The sequence below is a fragment of the Tachypleus tridentatus genome, chromosome 1, assembly GCF_004210375.1.
Source record: "Tachypleus tridentatus isolate NWPU-2018 chromosome 1, ASM421037v1, whole genome shotgun sequence".
Lineage (NCBI taxonomy): Eukaryota > Metazoa > Arthropoda > Merostomata > Xiphosura > Limulidae > Tachypleus > Tachypleus tridentatus.
In genome coordinates, this window is record NC_134825.1 from 93,671,345 (window position 1) to 93,691,005 (window position 19,661).

Sequence of the window (19,661 nt, forward strand, 5' to 3'; positions counted from 1 at the left end):
GTTTTAACACCAATGCTACTGCTGCTACTACAGCTACACTTACAGTATTAATCTCATTGCCACTGTTACTACTACAGCTACACTTACGGTATTAATATCACTGCCGCTGTTGCTAACACCACTCTCACTTCTATTATCACAGCTAAACTTATAGCATTATTACCACTGGTACTGCTTATACTACATCTAAACTTACAGTATTAATCTCACTTCCGTCGCTATTGCTACTACAGCTAAAGTTACAGAATCAATTTCACTGCCACTGTTACTTTCGATTTATGTGTTTTCTATTAGATTGGCACGTTTCCTACAGTTTTCTGGGATTTCTATAATTAGCTATTGTTTTACTTGTTTTCTCGCTGTTTGTATGTGTATTCAAAAACTATTTATTTAAGCTGATTGGAACAAGAAGAGTTGGCATGGTATTTAAACAAGTATTACAAACCCAAGAAGGAAGGTTATAATCATACATGTCATAAGACATTAAGGACAACCCTATTAATTATCTTAACACTAGATTGTTTTGTGTAGTGTCTTGTAAATCTCAAGACTTACAAGACTTTATAATTGCAGCTGCCTTGACAATCTTGCCTAATCATTCACAACAACTAGCACGATTGAGATAAGTATTGGTAATTTTAAATAGGTGTGAACCATAAATATCATTAAAAAAACGTACATCAGTAGGGCTAACGTACTCAATCTAGATTTAATGTTGCTCAGTACTTGACGTGTATTCCTTACAGTGACACTAACTTAAAACTTTAGAAACTGGGTTTTGATACACGTTATGGACAGAACACAGATAGCCTGTTGTGTAGCTTTGTGATTAACTATAAACAAACAAAACACATTCATATATAATATTAACTACTTTGGTCATCACAGTACCTTTATAGGTCTAGAACTTTATATGTGCTATATTTTATATCCTTAAACAAAATCAGAAAACTCAAGCGATATGTCTTCATACTCTTAAAATAGCATTAAATTCTTAACTTTTTCTTTATTGTATATTATTTTGTCCGTAATTTTTGAAAATTTTATAAATTTTATGATTCACCACTAACAATGACCTCAGGAAACTCTAAGTATCAGTGCTTAATATCAACAGAACAAAAAATAAAAATCATAATTCGGGCTATCGCGTACAGGAATACTTACCTATGTTTAGAGGTATTTGGTATTTTAAATCTGACAAGCAGCCGCGTCATAAACCCAAAGTTCAAGCTTATTCATCTCTAATTTAAAGCTGCTGACCAGACAAAAAGCAACCAGTTAACAGCACATACCACCTACACGGATGATCTTAACCGAATAGCGCAAAATACCGTTACAATACTAACTCTCGACAACTGCAAGTACAGTAGCATGGTATGGGCTAAAACCTCAGACCTCTCGATACTCAATCCAACACGCTAAGCAATAAACCAAAGAGACTAACAGACGTAGAAAACCTGGAAGGTTTCACGCATATTATTAACTTAAAATTCCATGTGTCTGTTGATGCTTTGTGAGATTTATAGGAATTTTTGAGATATAATTAACGTTAGTTTACGTTTAGTAATCCTACGATGAAAACATACAGAGCACACACGTCGTTACATATTATTTATATATTTTTAAAATGTCGATACTTATTTCGTACAGTGTTTATGCTCTCAGTCCATCGTCTGAATACATAAATCTCTTCTTCTATGATTTTAGTAAGTTACTTTCCTGAAATATTTTATTTGAACATTAATAAACAGATAAAAACAAATTGTGAGTAAACCTATTATTCTATTGTTGCTATATGAAAACTTTTGCATTAGTTTTCTTGACTGATGACGTATGTTCAATGTGATGATCTGAAATTATGACGTCAAACGTTTTACATTATACTGTACAGATGCTTTTTCTATAGTAATCTCGTTGAAATATTGATTGCCCAATATCCATACTGGTAGACTATACGAGTGACGCATGTGAAAGTAAACTGAACAGATAAAACGTTGTTTCTCATATACCTAAACAGCTTTAATTGCAGCAATTCACAGAAAATCAACTTATCTCATATTAATCATTTAAATCACAGGAACAGAAACGAATTTTGAGAACAACAAAACAGAGATACCCAAAACTTTAGTCTCAGAAGTGGAGAATGCATTAACTGAGATGAAGAGTATGAAAGTTCCATGAAACGATATGATGACCATTAATATTTTGAAAGCAGGTAGGTAACAAAATTTTTTAACAAAATATTGGTGTCAAAAAAGATACCTAAAAAAAATGGAAAGAGGCCAAGATCGTCATTTTATATAAGAAGGAAGACAAGCAAAATATAAAGAATCACTGTCTCACAAGTTTATTACCTCACTTATGAAAACTATTCACAAGAATGCTATAAAAAATATTTGAAACAATTTTGGACGAACACCAACCAAGACAATTAAGCAGGCTTTATAACAACACATCACTTACATGCAACTAACCAAATAACAGAAAAATCAAATGAATACAACTTACCTTTATGTGTGGATTTTTATAGATTACAAAAAACAAAACATTTCACTCTGTAGAATACAACACTAAATTAAATACTTTAACTGCTATAAGCGTCAATCTAACTTACTTCGAAAGCTTAAGAGATGTATATACAGAAACAACCGCAAAGATGGAGAGAGAAGTGAGACAGGGTGATCCAATAGCTCTGAAATTATTTACATCAGCTTTGCAAGAAGTATTCAGACAAACTGAGTTATATAATAAAAATATTAAAAAATGGATGGTGAGACATTAACAGATCTAAGATTTGTAGACGATGTAGCTGTCTTTAAAAATTCAACAAAAAATAGAAGCCCTATTAAAGAGTTTGACTGCCAGTAAGAATAAATCCGGATTAAAAATACATAAGGAAAAAATCAAATATATGACCAGTTATTATGACACATATACCATCAAAATTTAGAGTGAAGAAATGCAGAAAGTGTCAGCATATGATTATTTAGGAGAAATCCTCAAAATGGAAAACAGAAGAAGGGAAGAAACTATGGTATCACTAAAAACAACGTGGCAATGTTTTGGTATGTATAAAGAAATTCTAGAGGATCAAGATATTCCTATTACTTTGAAGGAAAAGATCATGGATCAGTGTGTAGTACCGACCTTTACATATGGTGGCCAAACATGGGCACTAACAAATAAGATGAGGAAGAAGATAGAAACCACATAAAGAGCAATGGAAAGAAAAAAATTCTTCATATAACACTAAAAGACAAATAAAGAAATGACAAAATAAGAAAAATAACAAAAATAATAGGTGTAGTAAGGCTTATTCTCCAAAATAAGTGGAAATGGACTGGACATGTAGCAAGGTACTGAGATAATAGATGGACACCAAGAACAATGAAATGACTACCTAGGATAAGGAAAAGATCTGATCTAAGGACGTAATAAAGAAGATAAAGGAACGACATAATGGCAGAAATCAAATGGATACGATGTGCTAATGACAGGATACACTGGACTGGTCTGACGGAGAACTACATCAAATGAGGGATGACTATTACTGAAATATTAGGTTGAGGAATAATTCGTGAGCGTTTTTAAATAATTTCATTCAAGCATTAAATGCAAGACTATACAATACTTCAATGCATGAACACATTACACCCAAAACATTTATTATGATACTTTATTTCATGTAATACCTAGGTATATAGTATGCATTGTTTTAAACGAAATTGCAAGAAATTAAATGCGAAAAGCAGATGGTGTCGAAAATGCTCGATTTTGTCCACTTGCCATTCCATTTAATGAGCTGAAAATGAAAGCAAAAATTAAAGACATATGAAAATCAAACACACCATCTATTAGAGCAAAAATTTATCTACCAAATGACATGAAATATTTTGCGAAAGCGTTTCATTTATGAATATATTTTTTTTAACTTGAAAAAACGCTCATGAATTATTCCTCAACCCAATAGATAGACAAGAACGGAAGATATATGTATGAGGATAAACAAATAATTGAATAATCAGCGCGATTATACAAATTTCATCTGTTTACGTAGCTGATAGATTAAACAGTTTACAATTTTAACTCCCTACAAAACACGAAAAGCACTTAACAAAACATCTGTAAAGGTGTGAGTTACACAAATATCATTTATTTTTAATGATTTTGGGCTGTTTTCCTCCAAAGGAAAAGAATCATTTGTAGTTTCTGGTACATTTTGATCCCATAATTTTAAAAAATTTAAATTAAAAAATAACAGTACTTGTCTCCAAGTTTGAAGTAAAACTCCAATACCCTTAATGAGGAGGGTATTTGGAGAGGATGACAACAAAATAAACTTTTGATGATTTTCATTTTCGACGTTTTTGGCGATTTTGAACTATTTCTAAATACTTTTCATTGTTTTTTGTTATTTTGTGATAATTTTGGCCTATTTGTATGTCGTTTTAGTGATTTGGAGTTACTTTTTACTGATTTTTGACTATTCTTGATGATGGTTTAATAATTTCGGGTTACTTTTGTTGATTTGGCCTCTTTTTTGTTTTTTGAATATTTTGAATTCGTTCGCTTTAAAGTTGGAGATAACCCTCATACATACATTATTTAAGTTTTGTTAATAATCCCTTTTAGTAACCTATGAGCTGTGTGAATTCTGCTCGTTTTTGCGTTTGTTTCCAATGATCTTCTTTGATTCCAATGGCCCGTGGGATTCACTTTTTTGTAAGGGTTTTAGTAAAGTTTTTTTTGTAGTCAAAGTACTGTGCAAATCTCTTCCATTTGTGTATTTTTTCTGAGAACTTTCTTTGGTAACCATGAAATGTTGTGATTGATAATAATTTCACGATTGTTCGCTAAAACAAATAATGCAGAGTAATGCAGAGTAGCTAATTTATTTTTCAAAGAAAACAACAAGAGTAAAAAAATCAAACATTTTGTTTAATAATTGCAGTTTTTAATCGAAAATTAAGATTTGTTAAAAATGCCAAGTTTTTGTAAAGCTTTACTTAATGTTTAACAACTGAATGTAATCATTTAACAATATCCAACACCACAAAAACACTGATTAGCCCTTCGAGCTAAATAGTATAATTTATTGTCACTTTTAACTCACCCACAGTCGAAAGCAGCATAACGTCTCGAACTTCAAATTATGCGGTCAGCAGCTCGACACGCCAACTACTAAGCCACACCAAGTCCAAATAGAATATAAAGAGTAAGTTTCCAACTTTCTTTAACAAACTTTAAAGACTTCAATATCCTATCAATGATATACATTTAAGAGATTTCTCTCACTATTACTTTAGCAGATAAGTATCTGTGACTGTCCAGTCATACATCGTGCTGTCTGAATCGTAACATATAATTTTATTATAAAATAATGTAGTCTTGTAGATACATAAGTCATGAGGGTACTCTTATCGGTTCGATATGGAAACACCAGCCCGGAATATGAGCAAAAATTACTTTAGTTTATTGTTTATATTAGTTGTTATAAGCCGTTGATGTTGCAGTGATTCGTCCAGTGCTTTTACCTCTAAAGTGGTTTCAGTCAGAGCAAGAGAAAAAATAAATTGATCGAACACTATTTTCAATCGTTTATGCACGTTATAATGAAACAACCGATTTATAAATATCGATATAGCATGACGTTTTCGAGTAAAGTATGTATATTTTGATTTTTTACAAACCAATTGTGAAAGTGGTCCATTAATTTGTCTAGTTTCTTAAAAGATATGCTGTCTTTCTGTATTGTAGCATTCACATAAATGCCAATTAACTAATTTTGGAATGGAAATCGGCCCTAAGTGATTATCTTTATCCACCGAACTTGAAAATCTTTTGAAATAGCTAGAAAAAACTTGGTGAACTTATTGGCTCGTTAAATTGCTACAATATAACATTCATTTAATCAGCCCCTCAATTATTATTTTTAGAAAACACTGAGCTCCTTTATTCAAATTACTCTGTCAGATTACACATCTATTCTTAGGCTGATCGTCAGCACCTTATCCTTGGTCTGTAACACAACTTACTTTCTCATGAAAATTCAACACTGAAACACTCTTCAGCCCTTATCTTAGCCAAGATCATTCGTAATTCATTTAATTGTTATTTAACCCATGTCATAACTATACAAGTTGTCATTGGGAACCATTTTGTTAATTTGAGAATATATTGGTTATTATAGTGTGAACACCTTTTAGAAGCTGGCGAATGATGATAATAATTAATTATATTTCACATAAGACATTATGTTAGGCTTAATATATTTTGAACAGTACATTATTTAGTTTCTTAAGGATTTTCAAGAATTAGAAGAGTGTATATAATAATAGCACTTAAATCACACCATACTCATCATATAAATGACATTTCGCTCAGCCTTCATGCTGTTGGAATGTTGTGTCAAAAAGTATAATAATCCTAACATAATGTTTTATGACGAATAGACAGGTTACACAACTTATTCATAAGGAAACGTTAATTCCTACTGGTTCATGTAAATATTAAAAGTTAGAGAAACACTAAATATGGTGTTTTATTAAAACTATTGCTGACCTCTACAATCACCTCTTACTGTAGGTCCCAATAGATCCGGTGTAAGAATACCTCCTTATAGCGATAAAATTCAAAGTTTGGTTCATCGCAGTGGACGAGAGGAAACAACTCTTACCGTCTTAAATTCTATATAAAACTGTAGTGCCATCTATGAAGAAATTAACAATTACATTTTCTGAAATGTTTGGATAATTTCAAGCGACAACACGATATACAGCAGTCGTTGTGGAAAACAAACACACCCCTAGTTGAGTAACAAAACATATTTATAAAATTTACTAAATCAATAAAATGTTACACAAACTAAAATACTAATTAAAATATTAGTTTGTTTACAATTTTCATAATTTGTAATAGCTAACTATTTAGCTTTTAAACCAGAAAAAAATCGTGAATATTTACTACAGATATAAAGTTTGTATATAAGTAAACAAACGTTATTTTAGCCCATGGTTAAATATATAATTATTTATTTTTAACACACCATTCTCTAGTTTTATTTTATACTCCAGTGACTGAGTGTTACGTATGAGGGAGGGCTCACGATGCCGAAATTAGGCACAACACAGAAAACCTAATGTGTAGCTTTGTGCTTTATAACGAACAAAAAACAAACTTTTATTTGTTATTTCATTAAATTAACTCAGAATTTATAGTCTTCTTTAGCGAACTTTTAAAAGACAATATTTGAAATTAATATTTTTTAAAGTAAACGAAGTTTTGCGTGGTTGTTTCATCTATAAAAATTCATTGCTGTTACACTTTCTATATTTTATTAAAGTTGTCCTTCGCGGTTGCACAGCGGAAAAGTTAAAGGCTTATAACGTTAAAATTCGGAGTTCGATTTTGGCATTGGGCACAACGCAAATACCACACTGTATAGCATTGCTCTTAAACCAAAACAATTATTCGAAATCTCTGGATTCTAATGCGCTTCAATAAATTATCTATCAAACCCTACAATAAAAAAAAGAGAATATTTATATGTTTATCAGTTTCACTTATGAAATATACTAGTACATTAAAATAATAAAAAAAAAACAAGTAACGTTTTGACGTTACAAAAAACCAACGCATCGAGATACCGAGAATCCACAACACCTAATTTCTCTGTGTCAGGTTTCGGTAGAGATAGTAAATTATGGAGTGCAATTTTGCATCTCTTTAATTTCAAAGTCAGTTAATAAAATGACCGTATGACCTATAACCCTTACTTTGTTTTCTGAAATATAAGTCGTGTTTTCCCACAACTATGAACTTTTTGTGTGATATCTAATTATGACCACGTTCTAGTTAATTTTTAATAAAGGTGTTAGTACTTGAAGTAGTATTATAATAATTATTCTTTTATCCTGCGGATTAACAAACAACCTACTATTTATTAGTGGATGTTCTTATACTGAAGTAGCCCGTGAAGAAGACATATGCGCTTGTAGATAACCGGACACTTGCTTAAACCACAGGATTAGTTACTACAGTACACAACATTTGTTATTTATCACTATACTTACATGTTTAGCCGTACTGCTTTCATATTGTAACCCGCTTTTAATACTTTGTCAACATTGCATCTATATGTATTTTTGTACCCCGAAATATTGGTTGTAAATTTCTCGATTTTTCATAAGTTTAAATGTCGCTAATGTTTCCATATCTGTTTTACTGTATGCGTTAAACATGTCATGCCTGTTAAGATGTGATGCTTTACACGTTTAATGAAATATGTATTTAAATGGCTGTTCACACGTGTTATCTACTAAAAATATGCTTTACTATTTATATTGAAACTCCAAGCGCTGATTTTGTTTGCACGTAATATTATAAATGGTAATACAAATGCAGCACTATGTATTAATTATAATAATTAAGACGAAAAAAATCTTCGTCACATAGTACTCTGAGTGGAGTTGAGTAGAAATAGAAGAGGCTAGGAGAAAAGGAGGGGAAGGACTACTTTATACGATTCGCCGACTAGCCTGCAGGAGTAAAGAGAACGGTATTTTAATCCTGTTCAAGCGCTAGTTAAACTTATACTTAAGCAATAAGTAAGTGCTTCGTACCACATAAGACTCTTAGCATCAGACAAAGGTTACAGACAAACCACACCCTCGAAGTTGTACCCAACTGTAAACCGCCTGTCCCAGAAGATTGCAACACTATTGTTAATACTAGATGATGTATCAAGACAGTGTTTTTTTAGGAATTCAATGTAACATTAAACTATTTCCAAAGGTTAGGCCAATAACTAAACTAATCTTTTTTTTTCTTTCCTAAAACACTGTACAGCAGAACTGATTATGGAAGCAATAGCTGAAACATATGTGTTTCTGCATTAAATAATTCCAGTATTTTTTTTTACATTAACGAAAAGAGTTTTATTCTAACTTAAGTATAACATTACTAAAACTCAACAAAAGAAGGTAATTTAAGTTTTAGTTTCTCCTCTTGTTTAACATATATTTCAAACCCAAATATTATTGTATATATACATATAAAAGAACATTTTTTTAGTTTCTATTATTTCGAATAAATATTCTTAAATTTAATCATTTTATAGGAGCTCAATGTAAAATACTTCTAGCAATAACAAACATGCATAATATAGTTCGTTTAGAAACGAGCATTCCTGCATCCTGTGTAACGGATTTAATATTATTTTAATATCTATGTTTGTATGAGTTTAATATATATATTTAAAAATGTATATAACTTATATTGTTAAATATGTATTACGCAAGTCCCACTTACTCTCTATATTTGTAGAAGATTCTCGAGATTAAGAATCAACAATATATTTTTTACGAAAGCAATAGCGTATCTTCGAATATTGTTAGGGCGAGAATTCTTTTCGAGAATTTCTCCTAAAGATTGCAAATCGACGCGCTAACACACAGTAAAATATTGTTTGGACGCTGTAGTAAGCCTCGGAAGCTATAATTGCGACAAACACTTATAAATCGGAAAACTACATATATCCAAACAGAAACGTTCATATATATTTCAAACATTACAAACTTCAATGAATTAACTTAGGACGTTAGTATTTTTACAAAGACATTAAGTATCTTCCTCGTTAAAAAGTGAGCTTATAAACCACGTGAGGCTAATCAAGAAAAGAGCTAATCCCGTCAAGAAAAGTGTAATAATATCAACTCTGAATTAATTTGTTCTTCGTGGATCTGAGCCGTTAATAAAATATTCAGGTCCAGACCAAATAGAAGACTAAACGTTGTTTGTGGGTTTGTAAAATTTTTGTATATAAACAATTATTTGTAATAAATGTTATTGTAAATTATATTGTATATTAAGATATATTTATGTTAAAAAAGATAAATGTATATATCAATTTTGTTCTCAAATATCAGAAATATGATACATGTCGATATTCATTTAACTTCTAAATTCAAATTCAATTTTCCGGAATCGTAATACATAACATAAGTAACACAGTAAATTGGAAACTTGTTCGAGATAAGTTATAATACAAACATTTGTTACATTTCTTTTATTGAATACTTTTTGTAAGCGACGAGTTAACATTCTTGCTAATAATAACTTTGCAAATATTTGCATAAAACGAGTTATAGGTATCGATTTTTTGATCGAAAGAAAGTATACCTCACAAATTTTGCTTTCTAGACCTTGTTTGCAAGTGGGTCTGGCATGGGCTCTTGGTTGGTCTTCATAGATTGTGAAGACGGGAGATTTTTGGTTCGCGATTTACTGCCGCTAAAAAGGGCTATAACGGTGATGGTCAAATCTCACTATTCGATCGGATAGGAGTAGCTCAAGAATTGACGATAAATGATGTTGACTAGTTGTTTTTCTTGTAGAATCAACTGAAAATGTGGGACATACATGAGCAGATGGCCCTTGTAAAATTATGTAACAAGACAAACTCTTTCACCAAAATAACAAATTTATGCTTCTTTAGCACATTTTTTAGTGTAAAAATGTTTATTCAGTCCGTAAAAGTTAAAGTGGTTTCAGTATATTAAATTCAGTATCCTCAAGGATCAACTGATTAACTTTCAGTGAATGTGGGTCAAAGGTCAAGATCACACTGAAAGTTATCCAAATAACTAGAAAAGTTTTTATTAGGAGAATTAATAGACGAAATGATCTCAGAATTGAGCAATTCGATACGATTAAGACATGGCTTCTCAAAGAAGTGTTAAATTAATCTTTGCAGAATGAAAAGTTGAAAACAGTTTTCGGATGCGTTTTAAAGATACTCATAGCTCACAAACAATGATTTCTGAAAGCTTGTCTCCGTAGCGTGAATATTTATATTGTGTACTTTTTATTATTGATTTTCTTTACTCATGGTTTAGAAAGATTAGTTATCTCTTATGTTCATCCTAAGAGCGGAAGTCCAAATTAAACCTGATATCATTACTCAGTATTACTGCCGCCTTTTAGAAACATTGATTTTTTTTATATTTTTGGTGTGTTTTTTGTACCCGATAAAATTTACATTTTTGCAAGATACATATTTTTATTTCACTCACCAATGACATCTGATTGACGCTTGTGCCCTGTATATCATAACTCTTATACTCTTCAACAGTGTTTTTACATTAAAAGAAAAAATAGCCATAAATAGATCAAGTTGGTGGCGCACCTGTATAATTTTGCTCATAGAGCTCACTTTGATTCCTAAAACTAGGATGTTGGAAAAGTTTAAAGCAAATCATTATTCAAACTTAAAATTCTCAGAAAGAATGGAAGTATTTTTCAGAAAATCAATCTTCGAATCCAGTCCATATAAATACGCCTAGCTGACGACACTTAAAAATAAGATTATCCTATGCTTATCTGTTTGCCTAGTTGTTAAAACAACAATAGAAGAAAAAAGACAAAAAAGGGAAAATATTCTCCGAAATGAATAGTTATAATTGGCTTTGAAAGTCTAGATTTTATCAATTATTATTTGACAATCTTTACTTTATCAAGAGCGAAGCGAAAATTATCTGAATAGTGAAAAGTAATTCTTTTGTAAAAGTAATTCAATGGAATTTCCTAAGAATGTTCCTGACTTATTTTTGGACTTGGGGCCCGGCATGGCCAGGTGGGTTAAGGCGTGCGACTCGTTATCTGAGGGTCGCGGGTTCGCATCCCTGTCGCACCAAACATGCTCGCCTTTTCAGCCGTTATGATGTAACGGTCAATCCCACTATTCGTTGATAAAAGAGTAGCTCAAGAGTTGGCGGTGGGTGGTGATGACTAGCTGCCTTTCATCTCGTCTTACACTGCTAAATTAGAGACAGCTAGCGGAGATAGCCCTCATGTAGCTTTGCGCGAAATTAAAAAACAAACAAACATTTTTGGACTTTTGTCTTAAAAAGTCCACATCCTTTAAGTTTTAGAAATCGGTGCATGCTCCATAAGTAGAATTCTAGAGGTGCTCCACTAATCTGATATTTACAGTTATTTTTTGTTATATAAATATGTGAGAAATGGTTAGTGAAGCATTATGCTACATGACCTCTTACATAAAACGTCGTTAGGTCAAAACGAACTTAAAGTTATTAATGTGAGTTGTGAATACACATTCCTGGTAAAATACGTACAAATTTCTCAATGAATTTTGCAATAAGTAGGAAATATCAATATAAGACTTGCTGGTCAAATATTTAAATAATGTTATTGTTTTGCGAAACTATTCGTAAGTACCTTATCACCCACCATCCATGCGAAGCGATTGACAGTTATCCTATAAAGCTTTCAAGACAGGTAGTATTTTGTAAAATCACAATAATTTGAGCTCGGTTCTCCTGTAAGGGCGTCACAGGCAGGATGATATAATGTCCTTAACTTTCGTGTGATGAAGTTCGTAGTAGTGATTTTTTTTTCTTTCTTTTTTTGCACAGTTACTCATAAGCACTAAAATTTATATGCACGTGTGAAGCTAACGTTAAAAAACAAATATTTTTCTTTATTAAAATCTAAGCCTGATTTTAGGCACAAAGTTACACAATGGACGATCTATGCTGTGCTCATCACAGGTATCGAAACCCGATCTTTAGAGATAAGCCTTTAGACTCAAAAAATGAACCACTGCGGGCAACAATCTAAGCAACAAATTGGACAAGCTAAACATAAATAAAACACTATGACCAGTACGGTTGGTAAAAATAGATGAAAAGAACATTGCAAGATAAAACACACTGGCATAAATAACAAAACAAGCAAGAAAAATCATATCTTAAACCAATACAAGCTTAAAAGAAGCGGAAAACAACATGACAAGTATAAAGCTAAGAATTATGTCGGAAGCTGAAACAAAACCTTAAATTGTAATAAAAGTTGATATAAAGTAAAAAACTAGATTACAAATTAAACATAGTTCAAACAAATGAAAATTGAGTGAGAAAGAAAGCAAGTAACAACAGATGGATACTGGAAAACAAGCTGAAACATATCATTCTCTTAGTTTCCCAATTATAATTCAGTAAAGTAATTATATAAACCTTATACACCTAAAGATTGTGAAACAAAAACACTAGCTTGTGTAAGGATGGGCTGACAAAGGCGGATGGTACTTAACAAGATTGCATGTATATTTCAGCTCATAATTTCCATCTGTATATTACATGTGTTTCAAAGATTGCGGGCAATGTTACTAAAGATAATCTTTGTATAGGCAGAGGAAAATAAGATAACATATATATGTTGAACATTTATATCTAGTTGCATGTACAACTGTTATTGATTTAACATAATAGAAAGTTCTGAACACAACATTTCTTTTCATCATTTTATTAACTTTCTCACTATAAAGATTTTGTAACCTGATATACATAAAAAGATGATCTATTAAGGACATGTTTACATGAAAACGTTTTGCAACAAAATCATGAACAAATGTATCATTACCATCTTTATTGGATCCAAATTTAAATAGTAGTTTTCTTTTTCGCACATGTCGAAAACGATAAAAAACACAATATATAAACTATTGTCCGCACATAGATTAATATGGTTCTTGCAGAACCTTTTTATTGTATGTTCATTTTTAACCGCATGGCCAAGTGAGTTAAGGCGTGCGACTCGTAATTTGAGGGTCACGGGTTAGCATCCCCGTTGCACCAAACATGCTCGCCTTTTCAGCCGTGGTGGGGTTATAAGTGACGGTCAATCCCACTATTCGTTGGTAAAAGAGTAACCCAAGAGTTGGCGGTGGGTGGTGATGACTAGCTGCCTTCCGTCTAGTCTTACACTGCCAAATTAGGGACGGCTAATGCAGATAGCCCTCGAGTAGCTTTGCGCGAAATTCAAAAAACAAACAAACAATCATTTTCAACCAAAATAAATACAGACCCAGTGGCTACCAGATTTATGACTAGCATCCAAGCTGACGATGAACAACTGTTTTTCTGCATGATCAGGTAGTTGATCTCTGGCAAACACACCTATAAACTTATTTCACATAGACAAATCTTGAGAAAGGATCAAATACATGTGTAAGTGTTCACAGATTCTTTGATATCAGTTAAAACGTTTCTGGACTAGAATTCTGCAAAGGTGAGAATATGTATAGGGTTTAGTAAGGCACTATCAAAATAAACTGCTCAAAAAATTAAAAGAAGAAGTACGTTTTCTTATATAATTTATCTCAGTGTTGCAAATGTGATAATATTTTTATTTTTTTAGGTAATTTTCCTCATTTCAGTTCCATCTCTATCCATTTTTTATGTGTGATGAACAGCAAAACATGGAGAAATAAAATTTTTAAATATGACCAATATCACCAAAACTGATATCCCATATGAAACAATACTTTAAACAGTCTACATGCATTTATTCAAAAAAATTTTGAAACATTCAATATCTAATGTAACCTCCATGGGTTGTGACACACTCGTGACACCGATTTGACACACTTCGAATCAGTCTATCGATGTTATCTTGGGGTATGGCAGCCCACTCGTCTATTAGGGCTTGTCGGAGTTCCTGCACATTCTGAGGAGGGTGCTGGCGTTCATTAATACGCTTCGACAACATATCCCAACAATGTCCATTTGGATTTAAATCTGGAGATCTGGCGGACCACTCAAAAGTCTCTATTCCTTACTCGTCAAGGAAGTCCATATACAGTCTGGCGATGTGGGCTCGCGCATTAACCTGCTTGAAACTGAACCCTTCGCCTATAGCACTGTCAAAAGGCATCACAATGGGTTCCAGAATCTTGACTCTATATCGTCGTGCATTCAGAGCACGCCTGTCAAGTATGAGTAAGTACGTGCGGCCACCCAAGCTTATGCCTGCAGAAACCATTACAGAACCTTCTACATAAGCGTCGACTTGCACAATGTTACAGGCGGAAAATCGCTCTCCTCGGCATCTCCACACTCTCACATGTCCATCATCACGAGACACAGTGAAACTGCTCTCGTTTATCGGCAGCACGGTGGTGCATTGACGAAGTTCCCAATTCCGGTGCTGACGAGCAAATCCCAACCTGGCTGCACGGTGTCGCGCTGTCAGAATACGCCTCTTGCAGGTCGTCTGGCCCTAAGGTGTTTTTCGTGCAGACGATTGCGAAATGTTTGGGTCGACACACGGGTTCCAGTGAAATGCTTTTGTTTGTTTGTTTTAGAATTTTGCGCAAAGCTACTCGAGGGCTAACTGCGCTAGCCGTCCCTAATTTAGCAGTGTAAGACTAGGGGAAGACAGCTAGTTATCACCATCCACCGCCAACTCTTGGGCTACTCTTTTACACATGAATAATGGGATTGACCATCACATTATAACACCCCCACGGCTGGGAGGGCGAACATGTTTGTTGCAACCGGGATTCGAACTCGCGACCCTTGGATTACAAGTCGAACGCCTTAACACACTTGGCCATGCCGGACCCCCAGTGGAATGCTAAAGGTCATTTTTTAATGACCGAGCCGTAGCTAACCTTTCCCGCAAAGCGATAGTCACGATGTAGCGGTCCTCTCTGGCTCTTGTGCAGCAATGACGGCCTTGACCTGGTCTCCTGCCATAAGAGTTCGTTTCCTGGTAGCGTCGTTAAAGTCGATTGATGACTCTTGGTGACATACCGACGCGCTGTGCCACCCTCCTTTGGGTCTGGCCATCATCCAGCATCTGGACCACTTTGGCCACCTCGTTCTCTGTAAGATGGCGCCTGACTGCTTGGATACACAAGATGAAGGTACACACTGACAAAACGAACCGCAAAAGATCCATGTTGGTGTTTGTTTAGAGAATTAATGAGGAATACATAGTTTCACGTAACAGCCTTATATATTTGTATTCTCCTTGAATGAAGTGAGTTTTGTTTGAGTTGCTTCAAACTTCACTCACAAGCTTAAAAAATACACTTGTAGACGAACGGACATGTTTTTCATACATATATTTTGTTATGTCAAAAATATAATGAAATATGTACTTGTTCCTTTAATTATTTTGAACAGTATATAAAACGCATTTCAATCCGTAAATTTATCTCTTTAACGAAGTTAAAGTGTGAACCTTTAGCAGATATATTTGGTGAAAGTGAAAGACAAATAGTATTCATCACATCCTACATCCATTCTTTAATTTTGAAATTGATATTTTTCATTATACTAAATAATACTTCATAGCTTTGTCTGTATAGTCCAGCATCAACACTGGACTGTAAAGATCAAGCAGGAGTCTGTTTCATATTTGCATTGATTACCACATTGTAATGTTTGAAATTGTATAGATGTTTTTCTAATCCTTATAAATACGTCCTACAACAAAACGCATTACCAGTAGATTCTTGTAAGTTTCCCTGGGGAATTGTAAATGATTTGCACACTAAAATTTTCAAAGGATATTTAGCTATTTATTTCTGAAATGAATATTACAAAATGACTGATGGACTGATCCTAACTTTTCTAGTGTAGATACAAACATGTTTTAGTGAAATGTTAAATCTTAGTTCATCATTTCACAAAAGGAATGTTTACTTCGTTGGAGCCAGAATTTTAAACTTACACCATTAGGCAAGAACTTTTTCTGTAAAAAGGTATCTGAATGTAGATGGCCAATCATGTTGACGTTTGTTTATGTATTAGTCTTTGACTCTGTCCTTCTCACTATAATTAAATTCGAGATCATTAAAATTTCTCACTATGTCTCTTTTCCACATAAACGATGTCGAATGAGTTGTTTTAGCTTCACCATTATAACTCAGTAAAGTTACTATGTAGGCTATATATGCGTAAAGACTGTGAGATAAAGAAATGAGTTTGTTATTAAGTTGAATATACACTTGAGAAAATAGATAATGAAGCAACAGGTTGAGAGGTGCAGAGATATCATCATTTTGTTTATATTGGTCTCATCAGGTTTGATATTTGTTTCACAGGAAGATATGATTATGTCACATCTAAATATTTATCTCCTAATTCCAATACAGAAAGAAAATTTGATGGGTCCTCTGTTAGTCACTGAATCATTATTTGCATGTGAGGAAGAACAAATATGTCTAGCTTAGACTTTGTACATTGACAGGACTTTTTATATAATAGGAGAGCCATGATTACTTGAAAATTTTGAAGTCTATGTTTTTCGTCTCTATTTCTAAACAGAGAACCTGTCTGTTTCTTTTTTCGTGTTATGTAGGACATCTGATAGCCAAATTCTAAGCTCCTTCTGTTGTATTATATCTGATGTTGAATTTATGCGTAACTCTACAGTTTGTTTTCCTAATGCTAATACTCTTTTTGTTTAATGGTAAAGCCGAATGAAGCAGATTACTCAAAATGTATCACCATCTATGTTCCTGTTACCATTGACTACCAGCATAATAAAATAATCCGTTTCCCACTTGATAAGCGCAATTCTCGTCGTAGACGTCTAGTTCTTGATTGTAAGGAACTCTCATTACTGTAGACTTTTACAAATCATCAATACAGACCCGTATTTAAACAAGTTTACAGACTATAGAGGTCGATATAAAAAACGACATTGTCGGCCTATCTCATTTGAACAAGGAAGAGTGATCATGTCTCCGTCCTGGACTTTTACTTGAACAACTCGTATTAGTGTTACATATGCATCACCAACAGTACTAGGTTCCACAATATTTGAGTTAATCTGTCGTGAATAAAATTCGCCCTGTATATTAGAAGTACATAGAGCTTTAATTGACTTTGTTATCATGTGATTGTTATCAAATCCAAGTATTACTGACACTACAGGATCGACTGTTATAAAGGCTCCATCATTTACATCCACCCTTACTTTTCAAAGGAACGAATTTATAATAAATATAAATTCATTGTTAGGTTCAGGAAGTGATTTTTCTAGTTGGTTTAAGATTCTAATAATCTCCAAGTTTTTTTCTAATGACATGGTCCAATGTAACTTATTATCCTTACTAATAAGGATACTAACCTGCACCATCAGGCACGTTATGTCAACTATGTGGATACTGTAATTCAACCAAAACCACTTCCACGAACCTTAAAAGCTAATAGATCTTGGAAACTGAGTGATAGAGTTTGTTGGAGTATTATTAGCAAACTAATTCACAGAACTGTTACTAGGTAACATCACATACAACCGATCCATATTGAATACCGATAAATAGGATTATACATTACATTTTATGAAGTCACGCGATTCAGATCTGTTTGAGGAATCCAGCTATTAAATTTATCAGGATATCTTATCAATTTTACAAAATATTGTTTGGTTTTACCCCTTCCTCGTTTATATAATATTTCTTCATGTAGACGTCACTGGAAAACTTGTTATATTTGTAGTTCAGATTCGAAATATGCTTTGTTTAAATTTTCTCCAAGATAGTCTTGCAGTTTATATACTGGTGGATTTCTCTTTATTCTTTTGTAAATTGTAAATAATCGTCTGTCCATTCAGGCATGTAGTCTTTCTTTATTTGACACTTCACTTTGGACTACAAATTTACTTTAGTAAGCGGTTTGTAAAATATGTTTTACATCACAAACTGAATAGAGAAATTAACATTTAGTGGTCTCATTTTAATGCCGTGATTGATTATAGGCATTGACCAAATGTTTTAGTACAGTTATATACTCATCAGGTCCTCAGTGAGTAAAGTGGCGTTTTAAAAGTCCCACTGTAGATGCTTTTATTTCATAATGTGTAGTAAAGAAGTAAACATCTTCTTCCTTGAGATAGTAGCCGATTGGTAAATTCTGTTCTAGCATTAGTTGGCTCAACATGGACAGGTGATTAGAGCGCTTGACTCGCAGTCTGAGGGTCGCAGATTCAAATTCCTGTCCCACAAAACATACTATCCCTTTCAACTATGTGGCGTTATAAAATTACAGTCAATCCCACTATTTGTTGGTAAAAGAGTAGTTCAAGAGTTGGTGGTGGGTAGTGATGATTATCTAGTATTTCACTTCTAAATTAGGAATAGTAGCGCAGATAGCTCTTGTATAGCTTTGTGCGAAATTCAAAACAAACCAGCATTAATTTGAATAATACAAAGTTTTTAAACTCTGTTTTAAAATTTCTTTGAAATATTTAAAAAGACTGTGCTTTCTCGTCCTTGAGAAAAACAATCCATCGGTCTACGTGGGTTAATACTTAACTGATTATTATATTGGCTTATGTTAGAGAGGTCCATTAAGCCAGCCTGCTATTGTTCATCAATCTGAAATGTTTATTAAATTTCATGAAAACTTGTATTTTAATTATTTATGTAGAATGCAATCAGCCTTTAACCTGTTTTAGATCTATGTAAAGACGATATTAATTCTTAGATGACTTAAGAGTTTAAAAGACTGGGAACAGCCCATGACGACATTCAAGATATAAATGAATGAACGATACAATACTATTTTATTTATACCATTTAGTTACAGTATGTTTAGATCTTTTAAAACATATACATGTTTCATATACTTCCATCTGTTTACATTTCCAACAACTTCTTGAGAATATTTATATTCAATAATCGTTACACGAATTCTTTTCATCCCATAGGATTAAAATTCTTTCGTTACTGTAGCACGTCATTGATTAGATCGATTATGTTTTTTTCCACTAAACGCAAGTTTTTTACAACCATACCATGCTAGATTACCACTGTAGTGTATCAGGTTTAATAAAAATTGAGTTTC